Source organism: Hypanus sabinus, unplaced genomic scaffold (assembly GCF_030144855.1).
Source record: "Hypanus sabinus isolate sHypSab1 unplaced genomic scaffold, sHypSab1.hap1 scaffold_474, whole genome shotgun sequence".
Classification (NCBI taxonomy): Eukaryota; Metazoa; Chordata; class Chondrichthyes; order Myliobatiformes; family Dasyatidae; genus Hypanus; species Hypanus sabinus.
The window spans coordinates 170,225-176,922 of record NW_026781345.1 but is presented as its reverse complement, the minus strand read 5'-3'; positions in this window follow the sequence as shown (position 1 = coordinate 176,922).

The following is a 6,698-nucleotide window of genomic DNA, read 5'->3' as shown; positions in this document are numbered from 1 at the left end:
CACAACTTTATTCCCAGAACCGTCCTCGTGACACCCCTCTGGAATACGCCCAACGAGAATACATCCTTTCTGAGATATGCGGACCTAAACCAGTTAACAATACTTCAATTGTGACCTGACTGGTGTCTTATAACGTCTTAGCATTATCTCCTTGCTCTGATATCCTGTTCCTCTTGATAAACATTAGAGCATTTCATTTGCCTTCTTTACCACAGCCTTAATTTGTAAATTTAACTCCTGTACGAGGACTCCTAGGTCACTCCAGCTGTCTGATGTTTGTAAATTCACCCCATTTAGATAATAGTCCGCGCCATTGTTCCTTTTACTAAAATACTTAACCTTACATTTTCCTACACTGTATTCCATTTGCTACTTTTTTGACCGTACTTCCAATTTGTCTAAGTCATTCTGCAATCGCATTATCCTCAGCACGACGTAACACTATCGGTATCGTCTGCAAACATTGCCACAAAGCCAGCTATTCGATTATCTAAATCATGAACAAACAACGTAAAAATTTGCGGTCACAATACTGACCTCTGAGGAACACCACTAGTCACCGGCAGCCACTTCACTCACACCCGCTGCCTCCGGCCTGCCAGCTATTCCGATACCTGAGCCAGTAACATTGCTGCAACGCCGTAGGAAGCAGGCTCATGTTTGGCAGCTTATCAAATGCTTTCTGAAAGTCCAAGTAAATGGCATCCGCTGCTTCATTTCTTTGCTTTCTGTTTATCAATTCCTCGAAGAACTCTAACAGATTATTCAGACAAGATTTCCTTTGACATAAACAATTCTGACCTCGACTTATTGTACCATTACTTTCCAAGCTCCCCGAATCCGAATCCTTAATAATAGATTCCTACAGTTCCCCAAGCAGTGAGGTGAAGCTGTGGCCTGTAACTTCCTTTCTTTTGACTTTCTCTCCGCTTAAAGTGTGCATTGACATTTAAAATTCTCCAGTCCTCCGGGACCCTACCATAATCAAGTGTTTCCGGAGAGACCATGACCAGTGCACCGGTGAAGGCAAATGCAAAGTACCCACGAGGAAATCTGCAGATGCGGGAAATTCGAACGATACACTCAAAATGCTTGTGGAACATAGCAGGCCAGGCAGCATCTAAAAGGAAAGATGCTAAGAGATTTGAAAAAAGGAGGGGGAGCGGGAAATGCGAAATGATAGGAGAAGACCGGAGGGGGTGGGATGAAGCTAAATGCTGGAAAGGTGATTGACAAAAGTGATACAGAGCTGGAAAAGGTAAAGGATCATGGGACGTGAGGCCCAGTGAGAATGAAGGGGGGACGGGAGCACCAGAGGGAGATGGAGAACAGGCAGAGTGATGGGCAGAGAGACAGAAGAAAAACGAAACAACTAAATATGTCAGGGATGGGGTAAGAAGGGGTTGAGTGTCATTAGAGGAAGTTAGAGAAGTCAATGTTCATGTCATGTTCTTTACCAGCATGGTCCTGATAAAGAGGATAAAACACAACTTGATAACTTGATGAACGAGGACAAAGGTGAGTACGAGGAAGAACCTGAAAGAAATACAATTCCGAAAGGACTGAACTTCCTCCTTCTTTCTGGTCACTGACACAGCGAATGCGGAAACATGGAGATACTCTCAGATAAAAGCACCGACTCGTCAACAAGGACAATTTTGCTGTGTTCTAGTATTCTAACTAAACATTGCAGTCGATGATGAATGGTGCGTGTTCTGTGAGGCTGTCAGTGCGTACAGCCCGGGTTTTGTGCGCACGCATACATGTGTGCAGGTGAGTGCCTGTCCTGAGGTGTGGAATTTGCAGCGTCTGTTTGTGTTGCGTTTATCTATGCCTGTGTATTGCAGTGTGGAGAGAGGGGGGATGGAGGGAGGGAGAGAGTGATAAGAAAGATAGCCGGAAACAAAGAAATATCAGTCTCTTTGACTAATGTTGTCTACAAGAATATGCAATTTCGCCTTTAAAACCCTGTCATCTCTGTCTATCACTCAGAAAAAAATAAAACTCTGAACTACGCCCTGCCCCAACTCCTCGAAAAAATGTTTATATCCCAGACATCACAAGCCTGCGAATCTATTTTCAGGAACCTAACGCATGCAATTGCATCCCAGGCTTTGACTCTTTTAACCTAAACCGACCTTGATCAGTTCACTGGCTGTGATGCAAGTTCGCCTGTATTTCCATACCTTCCGGTTCTTCTTCCTGGCCACTGTTAATGCGAACGCAGAGGCGCTTCAGTACTTACTGATGATGCCGGCTTCCTTCAGCTTCCACAGATGATACCGAATGTCGTCCTGCTCTGTAGGAGCCGGTTGCCGGGACCTTTCGCTGAACAGGGTGTCCTCGGTTATCCGGAGACGTGGGGAGTGCTCTTGGAAGAACCCACATCAGACTCGTCAAAGAAAATACACTTTCCAGACTCAAAATCTTCTTTCAATCTCCTGGTAGGGGGGAGTCACAAAAGCTGAATGACTAGGGAATCAACTTTCCGCTTTTCGGTAAGGTTTTCTCCCTGGCCTGTCTCACAGAGACGTTAGACATTTCCGTAACCAGAAACAGAGGTGCCAAAGGCATCCCCCTCCTGAGTCTGCCGTTCCTCTCAGAAGTCTTCCTGACAATCACTGCCATCCCGTTCACCTGTTTAACCGAGGGCTTCTGCCGCATCCCATCTGGTAAGCATGACTCCTCTTCGTGGTCTTTTGGAGCATCCAAGAAGAGGAACTCGGCGTCAGGTATTCCGGGAAATTTGGGTTTTCCAGTCACTGTAGGAACAGTACTTCCCCAGACCGTAACATGACCCGTTGGGACTGAGTGCTTCACAGAATCCCCCGTTTATGCTCGTCATCCTGCCCAGCAAGGCCACGCAATTCCTCAAAAGCAGCTCGGAACACAGGGTGATGGAGAATGTTTTCAGAAAGTTCTCTCCAACTTCCTCCTGAAGCATGTCCTGAAACCCACTGGGCTTCCTGTCGCGCCAAACACACTGTCTATCGCTTCCGTGTAGCTTGCAGAGGTAGCAAAGGGGTTCTGTGTCTGTACGATTCTCCCTCCGTCAGCAGCCGGCCCATTTAAAACTTTCAAACAATCGCTGTGTTTGATGTCATTAGAGCACTGTCACTCAACCGGCTTCTGATAGGTCTGCTCCGTCCAAGTCTCAGACTCCTCTTCCCCCTCGGGGGAGGTCTTCACTCTTGAGAACATACAAGATTTTATAGCTAGTACCCAAGGCATGTGCAATTCGCCTTTTATTGGCCAAGGAGGTAAGGGCTGACTCCAACTCAGAATCCTCATTCCTCGCTCGAGATTTATTCGACATTCTGAATCAGACCATTCCTTCCCCTCGCTCCGGCAAATAAACGAGAGCAACCTGCCTTTGAAATCCGCTTCCACAGCTATGGGAGACTCGGCTTGTGATTCCGCACGCTCGCCAACACTCCCTTCCTCATGGGAATTATAGTCAGCTGACGACCCCTCCCTCCCTGCAGCATCCTTAACCACGTATCGGAAATAGTACCGGACGATAGTTTAACATAGGGTTAACCACACAACACACTCTATCAATGCTCAGGGCGATCACAAGTTATCGAACTAAATCGATCCCGGACAAGCCCCCTGGTTTCTTTAGCTTCCTAAGTCTAGGGAATACCGTCTTCCATTCCGGAACAACTAGAGAGATTGAGACAGTCCCCCACATTAAACATCGGTTTGCGTAGATGCTATGTAATGTGCTACCTTGTTACAAATTAGTGGAACGAAATAGCAGACAGCACAGTACTTACAATTAAAGGAATTATATTTATGAATCTTAACTTAAAGGTCAGTAAATAAAGCGGAAAAAAATGAAATATTAAAACCAGTCAAATATTTACAAGTAGGAGCTCAGCGTGAACGACTCTGCACTCACGGACTAGTCCGTCGGTTGCGAGAAAGCTCATACCACCTTCCCAAAGTCGGTCGCAATCCATCTCGAATAATCCGGGTCGTATCCTACGATCGGTTTTCCCCAGCGTTTACTCTCTTCATGTCCCACTGAGAAAAAGCCTCAAGACGGACCCTGGAGTCCCTCAACAAAAATCTCCCCCCAGTTCTAGTATTGTATTTGGATGGCCCGGATTCCTCATCATCACTTACTTTCAACAATAAACCAAACAGTTTGGAAGCAGAAGAGGCTGCTCTTACAGAACTAATAAAGTAAATATATATAGCATAACATTAAAGATCTGAACCAGGGCATTACACCCTCTACTCAACCAAATAGTCACCGAGTTCTCTTTATTGAGAAATACGCCCAGAATGCTGGATGAATTCAGCATCTATGGAAAATGTACCGGGCCGAGACCTTTCATTAGGACTGGAGTCAAAATATTTGGTGGCAGATTTAGTAGGTGGGGGAAAGGCAGGAAGAATCACAGGGAATATGTGAAATCAGGATGGGGACAATGGAGAGGTAAAAATCTGGGAGTTGATCGCTGAAAGTAGTGCAGGGTGGAGAAGGGGAGTCTAATAGGAGAGGACAGAATACCATTTAAGAAAGAAAAGGGGGAGAGGGAACCAGAGAGGAGTGACGGGCACTTGCGGAGATAATTTTGGAGAGGGAAATGGGAATATGAACTGCTGAAGACGGAGAACATTACTGGTAATTCGAGAAACTGACGTTCCTGCCATAAGGTGATGGTCCACCAAAATAACTGTGGCCTCATCCCGAGAGTAGAGAAGTCCATAGACAGACATGTCGGAATGGGAATGGTAGTGAAATTTAAGTGGGAGGTCTCGCTTTTTCTGATGGACGAAGCGTATAATCTCGGTTAAGCAGTCTCCTAATAAACGTCGTGTCTCACCGATATACAGGAGGTCACACCAAAGCAGCAGATACAATCAGTGACCACAACAGACTCACAGCTGAAGTGTCGTCTCACCTGGAAGGACAGGTTGATGACCTAAATGTCAATCAGGGAGTATGTAGGGGCAGGTGTAGCAGTTGTTGAGCTTGCAAAGATAAGAGACAGGAGGGAGATCAGTGGCGAGGGGCGAATGGACAACGGAGTCTCATCCCTGTGGAAATCTAAGATTGTGGAGGGGGAAGGGAAGATGCGCATGGCGGTGTGATTCCGTTGGAGATGACTGAAGTTACGGATAATTATGTGCTGGACGCCGAGGCTGGAGGGATGGCCGGTGAGGACAAGTTGTTCCGGTCCTAGGTGGGGCAGCGGTAGGGTAGTGTGAGGGCAGACTTGCAGGAAATGGAATACATGCAGTTGAGGATGGCATTGATGCTGGAGGAAGGGAAGCCCATTTCTTTGAAGGAGAAGGACAGCTTCTTTGATCTGAACTGAAAAGCCTCATCCTGATAGCACTGGCCGAGGAGATGGGAGGAATTTAGTGAAAGCGGCTGGCATTTTCACAAGTAACAGAATGGGAAGAGGTATAGTCCAAGTCGGTGTGAGAGACGATGGATTTACAGTAGACAACGGTAGATATGATGTCTCTGGAAATAGAGACAGAGAAAGGGAAAAGGAAGAGAGGTATCGGAAATGGGCCAAGTAAATTTGAGGCCAGGGTCTAAGTTGGAGGCGAAGTTGATGACGATGAGCTCCGCATGCGTGCCGCAGACAGACCAATGCAGTAGTCAATGTAGCGCAGGACAGTTGGGGAGTAACACCAGTGTAGCTCGGAAGAGACACTGTTCCACGTAGCCGGCCAAGAGGAAGGCATACCTGAGATCCATGTGAGTGTCCATGCTACAATGGTATTCCCAGTGTGGGGGAGTGAATACTTCTATAGGCACTGTACTTGTTACCGGATAAGCCAGAATTGCAAATTCAATACATTTAATCGAAAATAATCTGTTGGGACTGGAGAACCAGTGTCATTCCTGCTGGTGATATCTGCGATACGTCTTTAGTAGTATTGTTCAGCTGTCGGACGTGTTTAAACTCAGATATTGTCGTTATGTTAGTGATGCGACAGGATAAGGAGCAACGTTATTGTGAAGATCAAAAATATTACAGCGAGATTTTCTGTCTGACGTCAAGGTCATTCCCGATAATATTTCAATAACAAAAGTGAATGTCAATTGCCTAATATCTTCCTCAGTAAGTGTGGTCACTCGATGGGGCCCTTATCCCTAATTAACTCTCCTCTAAGCTCATGACGACTTTCAGAACAACTTTGTCCGCGGCCCCGATTATATCTTGGTCTGACAGGGATTATAAATGACATAATAGCAGATAATGTTTTTTTTCGATTGTAGCTGGATGGATAATCGACATTTTATTTTTCGCAAAGGAGCGGAGGCTGGAAATGAGGTGTGTTACCATTGTGGTCTCCGTTATTCTTCAATAGCCAGAGCCGGTGTGGAAATAATGTCTAGAGAATGGAGACAGGAATAGGGGAGAATTGTGGGCAACGAGGAGTAAACAATGGCGTCGTGTGCAGAACGATCTTCGGAGAAGGATGTAGGGGAGGGAAGGTCGTGCCTAGTGGTAGAGTCGCTATGGAGGTGATGGAAGTTACGTGACAATATTTTTTATGCAGAGACCACTGGCTTGTTGACTGAAGGCAAAGAAATCCAATCCCTTCTATTATTCTGGGTGGGATGGAGTGATGTTACCTGCAGGAAGAGCAACAGACATTGCTGAAGGCAGCATTGATCGGGCTGAAGGGAGCCTCCGTTTACTATAAAATATCTTGAGAGGAAA